Source organism: Protopterus annectens, chromosome 6.part1 (assembly GCF_019279795.1).
Source record: "Protopterus annectens isolate FY-2018-M chromosome 6.part1, PAN1.0, whole genome shotgun sequence".
Taxonomy (NCBI): Eukaryota; Metazoa; Chordata; order Ceratodontiformes; family Protopteridae; genus Protopterus; species Protopterus annectens.
Genome location: NC_056738.1, coordinates 563399028 through 563423297, shown reverse-complemented (window position 1 = coordinate 563423297; position 24270 = coordinate 563399028).

The following is a 24270-nucleotide window of genomic DNA, read 5'->3' as shown; positions in this document are numbered from 1 at the left end:
TGCTGCTATTAGATAGATATGGTGCAACACTAATCTCAAACACACACACACACACACACACACACACACACACACACACACACACACACACACACACACACACACACACACACCCACGTGCCTATTAATTACAGCCATTTTGAGTCTATATAATTCAGAGGTGCATTGCTCCATAATTCATTGTAACACCCCCCATATGCATACTCACACAAACATACATAGACCACAGGCACGCACTAACAGACTCATATATACATATGTATACAACCAAACACACAAATACCTATATGAATGATTCCACTCAGTATATTACATTTATAAAAAAATGAAGTACATCCTGTCACAGTGTCCTACAGGCACTTAACAGAAAAACACTAGTCAGTTTGTAAGAGTTGGAGCACAGAGCAAAGCAGATGTATAACCAAACAATAGTTAACAAATCTTATTTAATAATAATTTAATAATAAAAAATCACATGCTTACATGTGCCTGAGTCTGTCCATAACTAGTTTAGCTTCAAGCCCATCTTCCTCAAATCTCAGTCATCTTGGGCAGCCTTAACACATAGGTTCATAGGCTCATAGGTTCATACTAGGCTATCTGCCCTAGGGCATTTATAAGCCTAGCCAGAGTGTGTGTGGCTTTCACCACCCCTTAGGATGAGAATACTATACCCATTAGTTTGCTGTGCCTCTGTCCAGCAGTGACACAGAGATGATTCCCGTCAAGATTTCTCTTGAACAGAGTCAGTGAGGGGCTCTGCCTCACATGGACTGAGATTCTGTTCCATAGTGTAGGGAGTCTCTGGGTGATGAATCTGTCCCTCCAGCACGTCCTATTTATATCCGTGTTGAGGTTTAAGTCTCTTGCTCTCGTGGCTCTGGTGGATTTGGATTTTTTGAGGTGGAGCATGTCCATTATGGCAGGCTGATGACTGTTTTTACTGTGATCAAAAGCAAGTGGGGTCAGTTACTTTCTTCAGCAGACTACCACAGTACCTACTCAATCCAGGCACATTATTTAGTGAATATAAGTCAGAAGTCTGGTTAATGATAATAACATGGAAAACATCTCCTTGCTTCTTCATCCAGTAGCCCACTCATGCCCACTGATGCTCCATTAATACCCTCAAAACAGCAGGAGGACTTCTAATAAGGTATAAGCATCTTATTCCCCATTGAGGTGTGCATCTTTAATATCTATATAATTTTATATATATATTTATATATTAATATATATATATATATATATATATATATATATATATATATATATATATATATTAATTAATATATATATATATATATATATATATATATATATATATATATATTTTTTTTTTTTTTTAATTTTGGGAGTCTTCAGCACAGCAGGCAATATCAGGAGCCACCCTGATATGCAGGTATTGATAACATATCTGATATCTGTGTTTCCCTCTAAACAGTTCTTCTTCTTCTCTTTCAGCTGTTCCTGTTAGGGGTCGCCAGAGCAGATAATCTGTTTCCATTTCTTCCTGTGCTCTGCGTATTGCTCTGTCACACCAACCACCTGCGTGTCCTCTCTCACCACATCCATAAACCTTATCTTAGGCCTTCCTCTTTTCATCTTACCTGGCAGCTCCATCCTTAGCATCCTTTTCCCAATATACCCAGCATCCTTCCTCAGCACATGTCCAAACCAACACAGTCTTGCTTCTCTGACTTTGTCTCCAAACTGTCCAACCTGAGCTGATCCTCTAATATACTGATTCCTAATCCTGTTCATCCTTGTCACATCCAGTGCAAATCTTAACATCTTTAACTCTGCCATTTCCAGCTCTGACTCCTGCCTTTTTGTCAATGCCACCGTCTCCAACCCATACAACATAGCTGGTCTCACTACCCTCTTGTAGACCTGCACTTTCACTCTTACTGGTCCCATCTGTCACAAATCAATTCTAACACTCTTCTCCACCCATTCCAAGCTGCCTGTACTCTCTTCTTCACCTCTCTTCCACACTCACCATTACACTGAACTGTTGATCCCAAGTACTTAAACTCATTCACCTTCGCCAAATCTACTCCCTGCATCCTCACCATTCCTCTATCCTCCCTCTCATTCACATGCACATATTCTGTCTTAGCCCTGCTGACCTTCATTCCTCTCCTCTCTAGAGTATATCTCCACCTCTCCAGGGTCTCCTCAACTTGGTCCCTACTCTCACTGCAGATCACAATGTGCAAACATCATAGTCCATGGGGCCTCCTGTCTGATCTCGTCTGTCAACCTGTCCATCACCATTGCAAATAAGAAAGGGCTCAGAGATGATCACTGATGTAATCCCACCTGCACCTTAAATGCATTTGTCACTCCCACAGCAGACTTCACCACTGCCACACTATCCTCGTACATATCCTGTACCACTCTTATATACTTCTCTGCTACACCTGACTTCTTCATACAATACCACAACTCCTCTCTAGGCACCCTATTATATGCTTTCTCCAAGTCCACAAAGACACAATGCAACTCCTTCTGACCATCTCTATAATTCTCCATCAACGCTCTCAGAGCAAACATCACATCCGTAGTGCTCTTTCCCGGCATGAAACCATACTGCTGATCACTAATCATCACCTTCGTTCTTAACCTAACTTTCACTACTCTTTCCCATAACTTCAAGCTGTGACTGATCAGTTTTATCCCTATGTAGTTACTACAGCTCTGCACATCACCCTTATTTTAAAAAAAAATAGGTAACAAAATACTTTTTCTCCACTCCTCAGGCATCCTCTGATTTTCCAACATTTCATTAAACAATCTAGTTAAAAACTCCACTGCCATTTTTCCTAAGCACCTCCATGCTTCCACTGATATGTCATCTGGACTGACAGCCTTTCCATTCTTCATCCTCTTCATAGCTGTCCATACTTACTCCTTGCTAATCTGTGTTACTTCCTGATTCACTATCCCCACATCATCCAACCTTCTTTCTCTCTCATTCTCTTCATTCATCAGTCCCTCAAAGTACTCTTTCCATCTGCTCAACACACTCTCCTTGCTTGTGAGTACGTTTCCCTCACTATCCTTTATCACCCTTATGTGCTGCACATCTTTCCCAGCTCTGTCCCTCTTTCTAGCCAATCAGTACAGGTCCTTTTTTCCCTCTTTAGGGTCCAACCTTTCATACAACTCTCCATTTGCCTTATCCTTCGCCACCTCTCTTTGCCATGCACCTCATCTCCTTATACTCCTGTCTACTTTCTTCATCTCTCTGACAATCCCACTTGTTCTTCACCAGCCTCTTCCTCTGTATACTCTCCTGTGCTTCTTCATTCCACCACCAGGTGTCCTTATCCTCCTTCCTCTGTCCAGATGTCACACCAAGCACCTTTCTAGCTGTCTCCCTTACCATACCTGCTGTAGTTACCCAGCTATTAGGTAACTCTTCACTGCCCCTCAGTGCCTGTTTTAACTCTTCCCTGAACTCCACCTCACAATCACCCTTTTTCAACTTCCACCATTTGATCCTTGGCACTGCTCTCACATTTGTCCTCCTCTTCTTGATCACCAACATCATCCTACAGACCACCATTCTATGTTGCCTAACTACACTTTCCCCTGTCACCACTTTACAGTCTCCAATCTCCTTCAGACTGGCCTTCCCGCATAGGATATAATCCACCTGTGTGCATCTACCTCGACTCTTGTACATCACCCTCTGCTCCTCCCTCTTCTTAAAATATGTCTTTGCCACAGCCATGTCCATATGCTCCTCCCTCTTCTTAAAATACGTATTCACCACAGCCATGTCCATCCTTTTCACAAAATCCACTACCATCTGACCTTCTGCATTCCTCTCCTTAACACCATACCTGCCCATCACTTCCTCATCCCCTCTGTTCCCTTCACCAACATCCCCATTGAAATCCACTCCAATCACCAGTCTCTCGCCCTTGGGTACACTCACCACCACTTCATCCAACTCACTCCAAAATGTTTCTTTCTCATCCCTCGCACACCCAACTTGTGGAGCTTATGCACTAACAACATTCATCATTACACCATCAATTTCCAGCTTTATAAACATCACTGTATCTGACACTCTTTTCATCTCCAAAATACTCTTGGAATACTGTTCCTTCAGGACAGCCCCTACCCCATTTCTCCTCCCATTCACACCATGATAAAACAATTTAAATCCACCTCCTATACACCTGGCATTACTCCCTTCCATCTGATCTCTTGCACACAGAATATATCAATCTTCCTTCTCTCCATCATATCAGCTAGCTCTCTCCCTATACCAGTCATACTGCCAACATTCAAAGTTCCTACCCTCACTACTACACTCCTAACCTTCCTCCTCTCTTTCTGCTTTTGGGCATGCCTTCCCCTTCTTCTTCTCCTTCGGCCAACAGTAGCCCAATTTCCACCAGCACCCTGTTGGCTAACAGTACTGGTGGTGGTCATTGTTAACCTGGGCCTCAACTGATCTGGTATGGAAATCTGTATTGTTGTCCGCATATATTATTTGGCAGAGGTTTTGGGCTTTTCTGATTGGTCAATATGTAGAAATTCCTCCACTGATTAGTGAAGGAAATGGTTCATTTCCGTTGAATAACAGTATCAGTTTTTAGATTTGATTGGCTCTTACACATAGATGTAGTCTATTGGCCTTTGAGTATATATGCTGATTTTTTTTCAGTAGTCTTGGTATTATCATTATTTTAGAGCCAGTCACATACAAAAGTACACTTGCTCAACCAAATAAGCCAACCTTCATTATCAGTGGAGCGAAGAGTGTATTTTCATTGATGATCATTTTTAACTTTGTTTGATGGTGGCTGCTGGGACCAGTCTCCATTGCAGATACAAGTATTTGATGCAAAATAGAAAATACTCCATGTTACTCTCAACAATTCTATTGATTGGTCATCAGATATATTAGTGTCTTAGAGCCAATCACATACATAAGTATATTTGGTTTAGCTTGACAAGCCATTTTTAATATCAGTGAATTGCTGTATTTTTAATAATGGTGAAGTGCTGCACCATCACTTTCATTTCTATATTTGATTGTTGATAACCTTTGTTCAATGAGGGATGACAAAGCTAATGTTTATTTTAAACACAACAGGTTTTTGTTGTTAAACATGAGATCAAAAAAACAAAAGACAGTTTATATGTCAATGTTTTTGATTGGTCAATGAATGTGAATGTCTTCACTAATTGGTAAAGGCAACTATCCATTTCATTGGATAATGCCATCAGCTTTCTAACTTGATTGGTGTTCATACACAGGCATGGTTCACTGGGCTGCTAATATATATTATTGATTCCCTTGATGCCTTCAATAGTATCACTGTTTTAGAGTCAGTTTTATTAGATTCCATCATCTTATTGTGATTGGTTGATTGCCAGAGTAATTTATTTTGATTTGTTGGTCAATAGGGACTTGTTATAGGTCGACAATGTCAGCATTTTGATTCATCATGATTTTGAATTGATGTTTTTTATTGGTTTGTCTTACCCATTCTTATCTGTTTTACATTTAAGATAAATAGTTGTTTCTGTTATATAAATGGTCTGACGGTAATGGGGTCAGGCATTAGGAAAAAATAATATTGTTAATATAATATTGTTGGCCGACAATCGCTATGTGAATGTAAGATATTTCCAACATTTCATCCGCTATGTTCATAAGTTGACACAAAATGAAACGATGTTCACAGACAAGTTAGAAATGTAACATTTTCATTGGTCAGTACGTCATCACCACATTCATTTCATTGGTTAAATGTATAGTACAGCCATTGGTTTATACAACTAGTTAGCTTCATGATAGGATTGTTAGTTCTTTGCATATAATTATTACTGTAATCTTGACTGGTTGAATATCTTGGTGCCTTGTAGGAGGAATTTCATTGGCTATCTCCTATTATGAATATGTTTGTTTGTTTATTATTTGATCTGAAGAAGAGTTTTGTTAACCTAAAAGTGCTTATCACTAATTTTATTAAAATTTTTGGATTTTAGCTGTGGCGGTTGTGGTACTTTTACTTTGGATATTTTATTAGACATTGGAGTACCTGACCTTGATGACCTTCATTCTAGCTTTCTTGTGGTTTTATGATATAAAAAATATTAGATGTTATAAGATGTGGTAAGTTAAAACTTTTGGACAAAAATTCATGGACTTACAAAAGGAGTATGTGTAGAACTGAAATAGATTATTTTATAGTATCAGAAGGTTTAGTTATAGGAGAATGGGTGTTAGTTGAAACAAGATGTTCTGATCATCTTGCAATATGGTTAGAAATAAAAGAAAACAAGGACTATACAAAAATAGGCAAAGGAATAAAAAGGATAATTGAGAAAGCATGTAATAAAGAAGGAAATATCTTTAAACGGATTGATCTTTAAACTTAGCCCGATCCTGGCTGCTGTGCGTCCTGGCTGAGCGTGTGCTCCTACTCTTTTTCCCCCTGATTTACCCTTGTGATTCGCCTGGGTGGACACCTAGACATAACTAAATTCTACTGCTCATCCAATTTGCTCAAGCAAACATCCAATTTGCTCAAGCAAAAGTAACAACTCTGCTGCCTCATTCCCTTTTTGAAATTGAACCAAGAAGAATCCAAGGAACTTTTCCCCCTCATTTACCCTTGTGATTCGCCTGGGTGGACACCTAGAAATAACTAAATTCTACTGCTCATCCAATTTGCTCAAGCAAAAGTAACAACTCTGCTGCCTCATTCCTTTTTTGAAATTGAACCAAGAAGAATCCAAGGAATGTATTCCCCTGATTTACCCTTGTGATTCGCCTGGGTGGACACCTAGACATAACTAAATTCTACTGCTCATCCAATTTGCTCAAGCAAAAGTAACAACTCTGCTGCCTCATTCCCTTTTTGAAATTGAACCAAGAAGAATCCAAGGAACTTTTTCCCCTCATTTACCCTTGTGATTCGCCTAGGTGGACACCTAGACATAACTAAATTCTACTGCTCATCCAATTTGCTCAAGCAAAAGTAACAACTCTGCTGCCTCATTCCCTTTTTGAAATTGAACCAAGAAGAATCCAAGGAACTTTTTCCCCTGATTTACCCTTGTGATTTGCCTGGGTGGACACCTAGACATAACTAAATTCTACTGCTCATCCAATTTGCTCAAGCAAAAGTAACAACTCTGCTGCCTCATTCCCTTTTTGAAATTGAACCAAGAAGAATCCAAGGAACTTTTTCCCCTGATTTACCCTTGTGATTCACCTGGATGGACACCTAGACATAACTAAATTCTACTGCTCATCCAATTTGCTCAAGCAAAAGTAACAACTCTGCTGCCTCATTCCCTTTTTAAAATTAAACCAAGAAGAATCCAAGGAACTTTTTCCCCTGATTTACCCTTGTGATTCACCTGGGTGGACACCTAGACATAACTAAATTCTACTGCTCATCCAATTTGCTCAAGCAAAAGTAACAACTCTGCTGCCTCATTCCCTTTTTGAAATTGAACCAAGAAGAATCCAAGGAACTTTTTCCCCTGATTTACCCTTGTGATTCGCCTGGGTGGACACCTAGACATAACTAAATTCTACTGCTCATCCAATTTGCTCAAGCAAAAGTAACAACTCTGTTGCCTCATTCCCTTTTTGAAATTGAACCAAGAAGAATCCAAGGAAGTATGTGCATTGGCTGCCAAACCTTTAATTACCTTACTGTTTATGACTTGCTAGCTGTTTTATTACACTCCCTGCCAGGAAAGCCAGCAGCCTAACCCCCCCCCCCCCGTGTTCCAGCTTCTCTGCTCTTCACCTCACTCTTACTAACTCCCTTCTTCCTTCAGTCCAACTTGGCCCAGGGAATATCCTAGTGGACTAAGGTGTGCTTCTGCTTTTGTCTACTAGGTGGCATCCTCCCTCGACTAAAATAGATTTCATTTTACTCACCTATGTATTCTCGCTAAGCTCTAACAATTCTTCTTCTCACTCTATCTCTCCTTCACTCTTTTAGCCCCTCTAAGCTCTAACATTCCTCTACTCACTCCTCCTAAACTCTCATAGCCCACTCTTACCCAAAACATCCAACCCCTCTACGTACCATTCTGCATACTCACCCCTCTGCAAACAACACTCAACTGATAGTCTCTCGAGTCACTCAAGCCTCTCCAGCCCTCTTTGGCTCTACCCGCTCCATTCGCCCTGTGGGCTCACTCCACTCCCCTACCCTGCCCCCATTTCCCGCCCACCCCCAGCACCTCTACCTATATTCCCCCCATACCCACACCCACTGCCATTCTACTCCAGTCAATCACATTTTCTCTGAAAATAACCACTCCCTTTTTCCAGCCCAAATTAACCTTCCTTACCTTTCCAAAACTACCCAACTAGCCAATAGGATTCCTCTTTTCCCTCTTCTCCCACTCCCTAACCACACCCCCACCAATCCTAACACAACTCTTCACTCCTACACTATTAATTCAGTCCCTACTGGCCCATATACACATAAACCTCACTTATCACCACATATAGTTCCTCTACAATAATTCTACTCTCCATATTGCCCATCTCACCATGCTTTAAAAACCCTCATTCATCTTCTTTTTACTTCTACTACTTCTTAATTTATCCTATCTTTACTACCTCACTCAACCCCTTAACTCATACCACTCACAATCCCTCCATGTTTCCAACCACCTAAACTCCCCTCTACCATACTCACACACTCCTATTATTCCACATCTATATCCTATACTGGATCCTACCCAATTTGGCTACCTTTGGGGGGCAGATTTGCTCCTTGAATCCTGCCTCTTTTTTTTGGAAAATTTTTCAAACAGTCACTAAGGCCATTGATGAGGGTACAGCCTACCTTGACCTAGCAAAGCTGCTCAACACAATACCCCAAACACATCCCAACCCTCGGCAATGAAAAAAATCTTCTATGTAGATGAACAGCATGAAATTGGTACAGATGGTGAACACACAGGACACACACAGGGTTAGAGTTGGGTGCGAATGTCAGACTCAGACTCTAAGCGTGTGCACCAGTCTGGGCCCAGGTTCACCCCTCTTGTTTTTTTTTTCTTTTTTTGAAGTGCAGGCAAAGGGATTGGACATTGGTTGAATTTGCAGATGACTGCACGGGCACGGGCACACCATAATCCATCCATCAGGCACAGACATCCCAGAGAAAGGTCTAGAAATGGATAACTGGGTGCAGAAGAGCCATGGCCTTTAAGCTATGCCAAAAAATGTATAGTCATACCCTTTGGGAAAACGTATCTGTGCCTGACATATACAAGCCCATGTCAACCTGGAATAAATGGACATGGAACCTATAAATAACCTCTTACTTTTCCCTTACAAACTTATCACCTCTCAAAAACATCTTACCCCCTTAATAACTAGCAAATGCTTCAGTTTCACAATACAACCCAATCTTCTTACTAAACTGTCCAACTACCTCACTAATCCACTCTTGCATCTAATTTCCAGTCTATTATCAGGTGACATCCATCCCAACCCAGGCCCCTCCACATCTTCTTCTACAGACAAGTCCATCTTATTTGCTTCTTTTAATGTCCAAAGTATAATAAACAAAGTCCCAAACCTCCATGCTTGGCTCATACATAATGCACCTGACATCCTAACCATCTCCAAAACATGGTTAAAACCCCATATAAAAGACTCTGGAATTATTCCTCCAAACTATTCTATCATAAGAAAAGACAGGTCCCATAAAAAAGGGGGTGGAATAGCTCTCCTATACTCATTGTCAGTTACCCCCTATAACAAACCTGTTCCACACTTTAAAAATTCTGAATTACTCCTCACATTACTCCAAGTTAACCTATATAAACACATATGTACAGCCTCACTCTACATCCCCAGGGGATAATATTTCTACACTTGAAGATATCCTCTCCTGGCTCTCCAATAATATTAGCAATGAAACTGTAATCTTAGGAGACATGAACATTAACTGGGCCTCCATTCAGTCTCCTAAAAAACATCTTAATATCAACCTCTACAATTTTTCACAGCTAATCAACTCTGTAACACACCCCTCAAAAAACATCTCTAGTGGCAGTATTCTAGACTGGATTCTAGTCTCTCATCCCCACTATTTCTCTGATAGTGGCACTCTTCCTGATCCCCTCAGTGACCACATACTCATCTTCACTCATCGACTCCCATCACTCCTGAAACACACCTATAATTATATTACAATCCGTAACCAAAAAAATTTTAATCCAACATCCTTTTCAAACTCTCTGAAAGCAATTAACTGGAATTGTCTAAAAACATTATCTCTAGATAATGCAGTTGCCCACTTCAACTCAATATTCCTAAAACTACTTGACTCCCATGCACCCTTAAGGACTAAGAGAATTAAAATTAAAACAGCCCCTTGGCTAACTAAAAACACGCTAGCATCTATGCGGCACAAAGACAAAGTCTGGGCACATTACCAGAAAAACAAATCCCCCCTAGTCCACAATGAATATAAAATACTTTGAAATAAGGTAAAAAAGCTCATAATCTACGACCGACAAAATTACTTTTCCACACTTCAAAACAATAATAAATCAAACCCTCAGAAATTCTGGAAAGGTATCTCTACTCTACTTAACCCCAGCAAACCAGATACCCCTATCCCAGACCCAAACGCTCCTGACCTAGACTTGGCTACCCAGTTTAACTCTTTTTTCATTGAATCCATTTCCAAATTAATGTCATCTTTCTCTAACACCACTACATTCTCCAAAACTCCCTCACCATCTCCAACCATCTCTCTACCCTACTCTGCTATTACTTCCTCATTCCCATCTACTACCTCCCATCCCTCCACTCCTTCTCCTACTCTTACTACTTATTCATCTTCATCTGCCCCTAATTCCCCCTCTTCACACTCTCCTTTTTTCTCATTAAAACCTATACTCACTTCTACTATAAAGAAACTACTTATGAAACTGAAGCCATGCACCAATGCTCCTGATAACATCCCTTCTTACTTTCTTAGCAAAGCTGCTTAAGCAATCGCTTACCCTATTAGCATTTTAATCAACCACTCTATCCAAGAATGTATAGTACCCCAAGTCTGGAAAAGGGCCTTTATCATACCTCAAAATAAAGGTGGCAACAACAACAATGTTACTAATTTCCACCCCATCGCTATTCTGTCCCCTATCTCTAAACTCCTAGAAAAGTGTATCCAACTACAACTCCTTCCACATCTCTTAGATAATCCCCTACTAACTCCCACACAACATGGATTCAGACCACATCATAGCACTATGCCCACCCTCCTCTCCTTCCTTGAAACTGTAAATAAAGCCCGCGTCTCTGGCCAAATTGTTTCTACCCTACTACTCAACCTCTCTAAGGCCTTTGACACTATCCCTCACAGCCTGCTACTAACTAAACTTTCAAAACTTAACCTATCTCCCTCCTCCTTGAACTGGTTCTCCAGCTACTTATCTAACAGATATCAAGCAGTCAAATGGAAAAAGGCCACCTCCTCATTTCTAAATACTCCTACTGGGGTACCCCAGGGCTCCATACTGGGTCCCCTTCTCTTCAATATATTTATAAATGATTTCCGCAACTCTATCCCATTCTCAGACATCATCCAATATGCCGATGATTTTACTATTATCTGCGCTGCCACCTCTATCCCCTCACTCCTAAAACTGACTCAAGATGCTTTTACAACAACTGAGCAATGGATGAAAAGGAATAACCTAGCACTCAATGCCTCTAAAACCAAATTAATGTTATTCACCCCCTCTAAGGCAACGTCTTTCAATATAAACACATTCCACATCTCTAGTCAAAATAATGTACCCCTGGAACTGGTGTCTGAGACCAAGTTACTTGGGGTCCAAATTGATAACCAGCTCAAATTCAACTCCCACCTACAGTTAAATATAAAAAAAAAACATCAAAAACTAGGTATGCTTTACCGACAAAATCATTACCTTACACCTGCTACCAAAATCACCCTCTCTACCTCATTTCTTATCCCCTCCCTTCTCTATGGAGCTCCACTCCTAACTAATCTACAGACCTCTCTAAAAACACAACTTTCCTCTTACTATAACAAAATTGCCAAGTTCGCTACCAACCACAAGTCCTCCACCCACCACTGTTCCTCTCTCCAAAAACTAAAATGGCTAGATTTACCCAGTTATCTCACATATACTCAACTTAATCTTGCACATAAGCTCATTTTCAACCCCTCCCTCTGTCCCTCCCTTTCATCAGCCTTTAAAATGCACCTTCCTGATAGAGTATTAAGGTCCAACAATCAAAATCTATTAGAAGTATATAAACCAACTCGTCCCCCAGGCAAAAATCTTCTGTCTTATGGCCTTGCACGCCTTTGGAACTCCCTGCCACCTTCCATTCGCACCACCCCCAACCATTTTATATTTAAAAGATCTCTTCACTCACATCTAGTATCCCAGTGGGAATGCTCTTGCTCCCACCCCACATAACTAACACTTGCAAACTCCATCTTCCTTCTTCCTCTGTTTCCTCCTGCAACTTTCCTTATTATTCACCCTAACTCATACATATTATTATTCCTACAATAATCGGAAAGAATACACTAGGCCACACTTCCTAAGCATTGCTTCCTAATACGTTATTACTTCTCAGTACTTTTGTGCATTGCTTCCTAATATGTTATTATTTCTCAGTATTGTCGTGAAATGCTTCCAAATATGTTATTATTTCTTAGTACTTTTGTGCTAAATTTCCCTTTAGTCTGTATTACCTATTAATTTCATCACTAGACTGTATTCACTCTAGTTTTTGTTGTATTATTTGCAAATTGTTTTTTCTTGTATGTTTAACTTCTGTATAATGGTATAATTTGTACATCTATTATGAATAACCTACTGTAACCTACTTAGTTTTGACGCTTTTCTCCCCAGGACTCCATTGAAAACGTGTTCATTTGGCCCAATGGACTATCCTGGCAAACCAACTGCAAATAAATAAATAAAGAGATTTGTAATACAGTTACAGAAATGTAAACCACAAAAACAGAGCCAATCCAGTAAAACTAAACCAATGAACCAAAAGAAACAGGATGGCTGAAGAGCTCCATGCAGGACAGCAGTAGAATGTAAAAACACAGCTTTATTTGCACGTTTTTAACGCCAAAAATACACAGAGCGTTTTCATCTGCGTGTCCCCCAGACTTCATCAGAAACAAATATAGTAACATCCACATTCACCATTTTTATATACCAATCCCTTAATTGATACATTAACTAATTAAAATCATTAAAGGCATACCATTCATGAGAGTTATATATACATGATATAAACTACTTGCCTAAATAAACTAAAAATGAAAATGTTAGTGAGGGAATGACTAAAAATACGATTAAATCCAAGCTTAAAAATATTAAATTAATAATGATCAAATAAATGCATAATAAATATTTATATAAAAATGACTATATGAATAAATACAATATAAATATATAAGATATTACATATTACTTCACATTGCTTTTAAAACACATGTAAATATAAATACTGTGAACAGTATAAAAATACATTTATAGTTTGGCTGATCTAAGCTTTAGGAGGGGTAAAATTGAAATAGAATCATTTAACCTTGGGAATCTATTGGCATCCAATGTAATCTGCCAAAAAGTTTCTCTAAACTCTAGTTTAGTCTCCCTGGGACCTCTTCTTATTTCTTTTTGGACCATTTCAATGACAGAAAAAAAGAACTGAGCATTATTTCATTCTAGTGTATGTCTATATAGGACATTAATGTTGTTTTTCTTTTTAACATCATTTAAATACTCATAAATTCTACACTTCAGATGTCGCTCAGTTTTGCCAACATAGAAGGCATCACAAGATCCACATGTAATCACATATACTAACCCTTGTGAATTACAGTTGGAATAATTACTAACAATTGTCTTGTTCCTAGCCTCTGTGTATAATTCTTCACCCTGTAATATATATTTACATTGGTTGCAGGCTCCATACTTAAAAGTCCCTCTTCTTTTATGTGTAAAAACCTGTGAATTGGCTGCATATTCCAGTAAATTATTGATGTTCTGTCCTTTCTTAAACACCACCTTAAGAGGTTTGTTTTTGAACACGTCCAAATTTGTGAATTCAGAATTTTTTTTTCCATTCCCTTTCCAGGATGGATTTAACCCGGTATGCAGTCCCACTAAAATTAGAAGCAAAGGCCCTACTAAAATCTTCTTGAATAACATTTTGTTTTGTGCCTAACATGTGTGTAGATAAAACTGTACCTAAACCTGGTGTGTATTTGTCCTTTCTCCCTTGCATTACTTCTGTCTGTATACTATCTACAAGGTCTGTGGGATAACCCCTATCCTTAAACATAATTTGTAACACCATGCATTTATTCTGAAAGTCTTAATCACTAGATGTCATGTGACTCACACGGACATATTGTCCCTTAATAATACTTTTTTTTCTGGAATGCCAGGTGTACACTGCCATAACTGATATAAGTATTTGAAAATGTAGGATTCCTATAGACAGCTGACTTGAACCCATTTCCAGTACTTAGTACTGTCATATCCAGGTAATTAAATTTGTAGTTTGGGATAAGTAATTCATAAATTCCTCCAATTTAATCATATCTGCTGCCCAAAAAATGCAGATATCATCCAAATACCGGATATATAAATTCCAGGTTCCATTTAGATGCTCAAAAGTCCTTTTACGCGAATACAAAAAGAGCGACACGTATTGTGTAAACCACGGAAATGCCGAATGTCCAAAACCGCGAAATTCTAAATGTCGAAGTGTCATGGTTGGCCCTTCTGCGATATAGCTCCGGAAGGTAAGTGTGCAATAGTTACGGACCTCAGGGTTAGGGTGCAGGTTAAGGTAAGTGCATAGATAGTAATGTATGTAAGGTTTAGTGTAGGGTTAGAAGTAGGGTTTTGGTGCTTTACTTTAGGGTTAGAAGTAGGGTTTTGGTTAGTGTATGTATGTGGTTTATTTATTTTGTTTGGGTAGGCAGTATGTAGTGGGAGGTGGAGTTGGCCGACTATGGGGATTCGACTGTTTGAATTTCGCGGTTTAGTGAGTTCGGCATATTTGGGCTTCGCGCAATACATGTCGGTGTTTTCAGATTTACTTAACAGGATTTTTGCTGATATAATATAGACCCATAAATGCGTAAGAACATGTATGTATAAATGTATTTTCCCAAACTGACAGAATAATATCTACATAAGTGGGGGCACAACTGGCCCGCATAGCAACCCCTTGTTCCTGCCGGTAGAACTCCCCTTCAAAAAATAAGAAATTGTTTCTTAAAACTAATTCTGCTAATTTTAAACAAAGAAAAATGTCATTTTTAGAAATATTTGCCCGCCTTCTTAATGCTTCCTCAAGCCACAATAATCCTGTATCGTGTGGAATGGCTGAAAATAAATCTACAATATCAATGCATAGAAATACAAGGCCATCCACACTATATTTAGGCTGTATTCTACCAAGAAAATCTCACGAGTATTTGAGGATTTATTGACGACCACCCCATATGGCTTTCAATTTCCAGTGCAAACATTTTGCTATGGGTGTTATCTTAGAACCCTCTGACGCTAAAACAGGCCTAAATGGGGGGGGGGGGTCATCCACATCCTTATGGACCTTGGGTATACCAAATATTGAAGTACCTCTGGGTGAATTGTTTTGTAAATATGAATATGTCTGAAAATCAATCACCCCTTGATCAAATAAGTCCTTCAGTGCCAAATGAATTTTCATATACGCTATATTAACTTCATTAATGGATACCTGACTATATTTGTTTGCATCATGTAATAGGGAAAGCATTTTGCCCTTATACACAATTTTATCCATGAGGACAATGCCCCCTCCCTTGTCAGGTTCCATTACACGTACTTTAGGATTAGAGCATAACTGATTCAATAAAGTACCCTCTTCCTTGGTTAAATTATTTCTAGTGCGGGTTTTTTCCTGACTTTTATATAAATTTCTAATTTCATTTTCTAATATACTTTCCAAGTTTTTTAACTGTGGGTGTAATTGTGGATTAAACACAGTACTTTTCCTGGGTACCATAACATTTGGGGTTATTGTAGCATACCCATTAAAAAAATGTTCCAAATTTATTTTTCTAATGAAAAACTTGATATCAATAATAGTTTGTGACAAGTTGCCTTTTTTCATGGGAATGTATTTAAACCCCTTCATGAACAAACTAAAAAATTCTTGTGTCACCTCTAAGGTACTGTAGTTAAAGATATGCAATCCTTGCCAGCTTACAATGTGTGAACAATTTTGAATACAAGCTTCATTAGTAACTTGTGTTCCTACCTGTATATACCCCTGTTGCCCCCTCCTCTAAGTTGGAGAGGGGCTTTGAAGAAATGGTTGTTGCTATTATTTTTCTGCCTGAGTCTTTCTGACCTTCGTGGGGATATATAACCATCGTCTTCATTGTTATGCATTTCCATTCCCTTAGAACTAACTGATACATTGCTATTCTGCCATATTTGTTCTGGTTCCTGTAAAACCTGTGAATATGTTCTACCAATGTGTGAATTATTATACTGGGACCTAGGCAATGGACATTGCTTGCCCTCCCCATATTCTTTCAAGGCATGGTCTAACTTTTTACACTTCCTGTCTAAAATATCCTCACATTTTTATCTATAGCAGTTCTGATATTAAAATACTTGTCCTGTTCATTCTAAACACCAAATAATACGTAATTTTTAATGCATACATTAAACACATCAATATGTTCTTGCAAAACCTTCATCTCTCATTCATTATTGTGAATTATAGCCTTTAAAATCTCTAAACCACATCTATCAAAAATCACAAGTAACTCTTTATAGAATTCAGATCCCACTGAGACATTGTTCAGGTATTTGTATACCCTTAATCACTTAGGCAATAGCCTCTGCCTTATACATTCCCCCAAATAAGCATTTTTAATGTTTTAAGTCTTGTATTTTGTCAAAGCCTCTTGCAATTTACTAAGGCTTACTGTATATATGTCCGTGTTTCCAGCATTGACCTGTTGCAACATTGTTTTATGGAAAACAGGCTTCTGTTGTAGCCATTCATTAAGTTCCTGCCAAACTGGATTAGCGCCCTCGACAGTTAATTCATTCCCTGGTTCAGATACTTCCATCGCCTCTTCATGTTGCCGCAAAACCAACGGCTAAGTATTCCAGGACTGCTCTACCTGTCCTGTGCCATTGTTAACAGCCGCAGAATCTAATTGGCGTTCTCAGCACCTGAAGTTTTCCAGACTCCCAGGCACACTTGCATTGGTTAGAAGCACAGCTCACAGTTACAGAAATGTATTACTATGAGAACATTTTATAAACATTGGTCTGAATGGTGGATGACATTTAAGGAAAAAATGTAACAATTTTTTTTTCACAGTGGCAATATGGTGTGAGAAAAATAGAAAAAGAAAAATATAAAACAATGTATAATAATGCATTGAAAGATTTAGAACATATAGTGTAGGTCAATATGTACAAGTAAATACAGATTCAGCTACAGGACCAGATGGAATATAATATGAAATGTATAAAAATGTAAGGGCATGACAAAAAAAAATTGTAAAGATTTTGAATGAACAGTTAAGTGAAGGATTTATGAAAAAGAATTATATAGTGTAATATTTAAATTCATATGGAAGAAGGAAGACAAAAAGCAATTAAAACACTGGAGACTGATAGTATTGAATAATTAACAATTACAAGATCTTTATTAAAATAATTCAAAAGAGATTTGAAACTAAAATAGAATATATTATGGGCGACGATATAGATAGTATAAAGGGAAATGTTTGCCAAGAATTACTAATGATAGAAAAGTTGTGGATGGTATTATCAATAGAATAGAAGAAGCAAAGTCATGACAGGAGATCTTAATAAGGCATTTGGCATAATTGTACTTGAAAGCTTATGGGTAATAATGGAAGAATATAATACAAGTGATAAAGTTAGGAAATTGTGTATGTCAGCATAAAGTAATAATAAAGTAAATATACTTGTAAATGGATGATTAAGCCAACAGGTCAATACGATCAGTGGTGGAAGACAGGGACATCCAATTAGTTGTATACTCTATGTATTAGTTATGAATGTGTTAGTATGTGAAATAAATTACACAATGAAGGAGGTGGGGTATATAACACCTGAAAGGTTAAGAATTCCGGGTCTGTTAAAATATGCAGATGACATTATAAGAATTGCAGAAAGCAAAATCTGGGTAAAAGAAGTAACAATTTGTAAAAGTGAGTGTCCAGATGTGATAAGGATAGCTCTAAATAAAGAGAAGAGTAAATGGTTGGGTGATGTAGTAAAGCTATGGGGTATATATTTTACAATGAATGCAATTTCTGTGTTAGGCATAAAATTTAAGAATAAAAATGCAAGTAGAATTTGATAGGAAAAAATATAAGAAATAAAACAAACCTGTCTTTTCTGGAGAACATATAAATTATCATTTTGAAATAAGGCTTATTTGATAAATTCAGTACTGAAGGAAAATGGCATATTTAGCAACTGTATTTATGTTGCTAACAGTATTTGAAAAGGAATTATTGTATATATATATATATATATATATATATATATATATATATATATATATATATATATTTAATTTATATAGGGTTCTAGATTAAACCAAGTAAAAAGAGGGGTTGTTTATGTAAATAAAGAAGAAGGCTTAGAGTTAATTAACCCAGTGGTGTATGCTGCTTCATTAAATTTGTTCAAAGTGATAAAATGGATAAATGAAAAAAAAAATTAAGGGATTAGCAGTATAACTGTAAACATACAAGTATGATAAAAATTGGGGTATGCAAAGAAGAGTAAGAAAAAAACAATGTATAAATAAATAAATACAATATTACCAAGAAAAATATTTCTGCTGAAAATAAAAATTGATAATACAGAAAAAGACAGAAAAGTATGGCATAACAATGTAATGATAAAAATTACTATATAATACTATGGAGAAATCTAGCTGATGAAAAATTTAAGCTATAAAAATAAGAAGCAAACAAAGTAATCAGAAAATAGAATGTCAAGATCTTTTGTAGAGACTGGTAATAGATAAATTGCCAGTAAATGGTATAATGCCATACAAAAAGATAAGTGATAGAATATCCTCCAAATTTAATAAACTCCATGTAGGAATACTGTAAGTCCTACATGGAGTATACTGTGGCAGTGTCTGTTGCTCCCCCTCAGCAGTGTGCCTTGCATATTAATGAAGGTGCACTACTGAGAGAGAGCTGTGTAACATGGTTACATAATCAGTGTAGGCGGCGGGTTACAGTGTCCGGAGATGAGTAGCACACCCCCTGCACAGTTAAAGTGCCAAACGGCACTTAATAATAAAGTTAAACATGTTTAAATAATTTTTTTGTGTATTTGCACAGCACTACATTTAGCAATAAACATGTGCCAGACATCTAAAAATAGAAAATGGAAACATTTAATTATTTAGGAAAGGTCAAGTTTAAGCATAGCTAAGTGGGCTGGCATGGTATGGCGTGGTGCTATGCAGTGCTTAAATGTAACAGACAGCTATATAGAAATGTATAGTTGTAATTACCATGTAATCAGTAGCTCAATGGTTAGAGTCATGGACTTGTGTGCAGTAGATGCATGGTTCAAATACACAGACAGGCTATTCAGCTTTTAAATGCAATAGGAAAATGTTATAAAAATATATTTTTTTAATTATGTATACATTGACATTTGTTAGCCAGATTAGTCCAGATGGACCAGAAGCCCATTTTCAGTGGAGACCTGAGGATAAAAGCTCCAGTTACACACAAGTGTTCAATACATTAAAGTCACACTCCAAGATAACATAATTAAAATTCATAGGGTTAGGAAATATAAAGTAAAATAGATACATATGATAATAAAGTATCGTTAATGTACAATTACTTTCAATATTTTTTTTTATTTTTACAAAAATCTGGTTTGCCCATAGTTAAGCCTGCTAAGCATTGCTAAGCCAAGCCAAGCAATGCTTAAACAGGACCCATTTTAGCAGTACTTAGCAAAGTGCAGCTCCACTAAGCTGGTTTGGGCATTGATAAGCATTTGCCAGTTTAAGCACTGCTCAACTAAGCTTAGCAGGTTTGTGGCATTTTTAAAAAAGGTCCAATGGCAGCAAAAGGTGGGAGAACAGCTTTATTTAAGCTGAACAGCTGGGAATACAGCTAGAGCCTGCTGGTGTTTGATCTGTGCAGGAACTATGGGAGGAGTTGGAGAGGGTGCATGCTTCCGGGCGCAGCAGTGGGGCATGTTGGAGTCCAGGGTCATGGTTGGGCTCCTTGTAAAAGACCATGATGACCAGCTGCTGCAGGGCCAGATCAGGGGTCCGAATACATATCAGAGGCCTGCGACCAGCTGGCATGCCACCTCACTAATACAACTGGCATCCCTCGCATGGTCGAGCAGGTGCATTACCACTATGATGGCCTGAAGCATAGGAAGGGGAAACTCCTGACCCAGTGGATTCAAGATGCTTGGGATGACAATGCCCCACAAGTTTGCAAGTGTAGGAAGCATTGATTTACCAAAGTCTAGTATGAATATCTGATAGACAGGCATGCATAATGATGTGTTTCTTTCCCCTGAGCTGCAGAGGAGAGGGCTCTCAACCTGGAGGCCCATGCATGGTGCCTGGCCAGGTTGCACTGAGAGTGTGATGAGTACAGATATGCCATGCAATATATAGTAATATGTTTAAGAAAGAGTACTGTAGTTACTGCCAGTAGGTATATTCTGTTTTGAATGCACTGCAATAAATGTGTTCATAGACCTGGACTGAAATAAGTGAGTAATGCCAGGTACAGTACAATATACATGAAAGCATGAAACCTGATAATGGCAAGGAAAACAATGTACTACTGCATTAATAATGTTAAGGAATAACAAGTAAATACTATATTAATAATAATTTTCTGGTACTAAAGTACAACTGGATTCATAATGTGAAAGAAGTAACTCGTCTGCATTCATAATTTTCAGGAAATAAATTACACCTGCAGTCAGAATTGTTAAGGAAATAAAGTTAGTAATTCATACATTCTGGAATAACAGCTATCTTTCAATGCCTGCATTATGTAAAGTTTTCAACAATAAAAAGAATGTTAACGGTTTCATGTCACCATCAATTAAAGTTTCTTGTGCCAAATGTGTGTATTTTGGGCTGTTGGTCAAGAAATTGAGTATTACAAGTGCTGTGAAGTAAACATGGGTATAGTACCATGAAGTGACTGAAGGTTAGCAGATAAAGAACTGTTTTGGTAAAGTGTAGATGTGGAGCTGTACTGCAATATATACTGCATTATGATATTTGTTCTGCACTATAAGATCTCAACCTTGAATAGTAATGTGTAAGGTATTATAGCGTGTTTCCCTCAGGATTGTCTTTTATTAACCTTTGCATTTCAGCTATATGCATTCATGAATGTAGTTATGCTGTAGCAGAGAGGTATGACATTGTAATAGCTGTAGACTGCAAATATACAATCGGCAACTGTATATGGGTCAAGTAGCCAACCCAGCACCCCAATATGGTCTGTACACATCACACATATTCCCATCCACTAGGGGTTAAATATGTACACCTCCATTCCAAGTAGTAATACACAGTTTACCTACTATCTCTGTTATGCATGCATCTCATGCATGTGTGTGTTTAATTCTCACTACAGTCTTGTGAGACACTCTACCTACATTACCAGGTCAGAATTTGTTACCAGGTGAACTCTAGGTACATATCAGTCAATCAACGCACATCAGTGTCTCAATAGCTCAGTTTGCTAAATGATATGTATGTTGTTTATTTTTCCACACACAGTCCAAGGTTTGAATCCAGAGACAGGTACTGCTATATATTTATGGAAACAGACAAGTACTACTGAATAGAAACCGTTAAGTATTGTTAATAAAGGTTCTCCCAACAGAAATTACAGGTAAATAATTTGTCTGTAGTAGCTGTTTCAATGGTATACTAATTCATGTCTCCAGATGTACTTGTGTGTAAACAGCATTGCTCAGCAAGGTGATAACACTTTATTAAATTAAACATCCACAAGTACACTACTATTCCATGTTAATAAGACAAATAAAACTGTTTACTGTTGTTATGGCTGTATGCCAGCTGTGTCTGTGAATGTCTACTGATAATCTACCCTCATGCCTGCCAATGATGGCAGGATACGTGTAAACTCTCTGTACTATGCATGATACATGCCTCTAAAGTGTTACGCTGTCATGGATAGTGATCACTGTCACCAAAACCCTTGGACAGAGATTTAACATCCAGTCGAATTACGTCAGTAGAACACTCACATAACATCAGTGCACTGTATACCTTGGTAGTCATATATGTTCCCCTGACATGTAATAGTCCCCTGTGGCTGTGTACCTGTAGGTGTTACAGCTTGCCCCATACTGTCCCATACAGATAGCTTGAGAGGTATGTATGTGCTATAGACATAAAAGTGAGGGCAGACCTGAAGAGTATAGAACAGTACTGCTGCAATAAATATAAGCCTATACTGGTGTTAATGGAATGTCTCTCTCTCTCTCCCCCTCCAACCCTTACCTGCATCACAAATATTATTTTTGTTATACTACAGGCATGGTTTCATTTCACATATGTTGTTCTCAAACCTTTCTGTTGTGACTTGAAATTATTACATATTACAATGGTTGCATACTAACATACCTTGTTAAAATACCAATGTTGTTGGCCTTTTGCCGTAACTGTTACTGGCATACTGTTACAATATTGACTGCTATCCCATTTATTGTTGTGTTCTGTATGCTATGCAGTTTTATTGTTCTGGATTAATTGGAACACCCATGCATGCTGTTATAACTAATGTTTAAATGTTCTGTGCATGACTAATCTATACACTTTGAACAACCTCAACACCATAGCACAAGTGTGTAGCCTGGTTCTTGCAGATCCACCTACCTCCCTTATATTGCCAAGGCATCACGTCCCTGGAGCTGCCCCCTCTTCTGGTCCTGCACCACCCATGGGTAGAAATGCCTCAGGGGATGGGGCCCATTCCACCCCAGGTGCTGGTGTGGAAAAAGAGTAGTCACCTGGCAATAGCTCCCAGAAATGGTGTGCAGGATTATCCAGCATGATATGGACAATTGCCTGTGCCAGATCGAGGGCAGACTGGTGCACCTGGAGTGGCAGGCTGGCCCCAGTGCCCAGCACAACCAGCTTTGGGGCCATGAAGAAGCAGTGGTGACTGCCCATAGGTGGGAAGCTCAGTCCCACTGCTGCCATCTGGGGTCACTTGGTCCTCCAATTCCACAATACTCTCCTGGTCCAAGCTGTTTACCCCCCTGATGTGTTATACACCACCCCTGTCTGCCATCTTGTCTGGCATCTGTCCCACAAAACAATATTGCCCCATATATAGCTGTCCATTTCTCCCTCATGTACACTGCCCCACTCAATCATTACAGCACTTAATCAACAAAGTTATGTCACCCACACTCCTCCTTCTGGGATGTGAAGCTCCAAATTCCAACCTGCACAGCTATTGCTGTAAAAGAAATGGAGAGTTATGGTCTTTTCCTACACCCATCCTGCACATCCCTACCTGCCTTTCATATTGTTTTTCCTACTGTTTACCCCCATTTCACCACTTTCCTAGCACCCCTTTTTTCTTTTCTTTTTTGGAAATAGTGCAGGTTTAAGTGGGGATAAGCACTGCTTTGCATTGCGGTGTGGTGTGCAAAACTGCACAAACTCACTTAAAGCTGCTTAAAACTGCTTTAATCATCTTATGTCTTTCTGACACTGTTCTGTACATTAGCAAAATCATCCCCCTGGCAAGTCTTGAACCTGGAACCCTGCCAGCTATGACATAGTGCATTAGCTTACTAGGTCACTCAGCTTTGACAGCTAGCAGGTGTTTCCATAAACTTATCATGTGTATCAATCATGCACAGCAGAAAAATATTCAACCGCTGCAAAGTTTCAAAGCCAGGAGCCTCTCAACTACAGCACAGTGCATTAGCCCACTAGGCCACACAGCTCTGAGGAATAACAGGTGTTTCCAGAAACATATCCTTATTACCAGTGACACAACGTTTGTACATATAATGGGGAAAATGGCAATGTACGTGGGACTGTGATACAGACAGCAAATCAGTATACAGACAATTAAATGTTTATGGATGGATGTGAGGCTTGGGATATCAGGC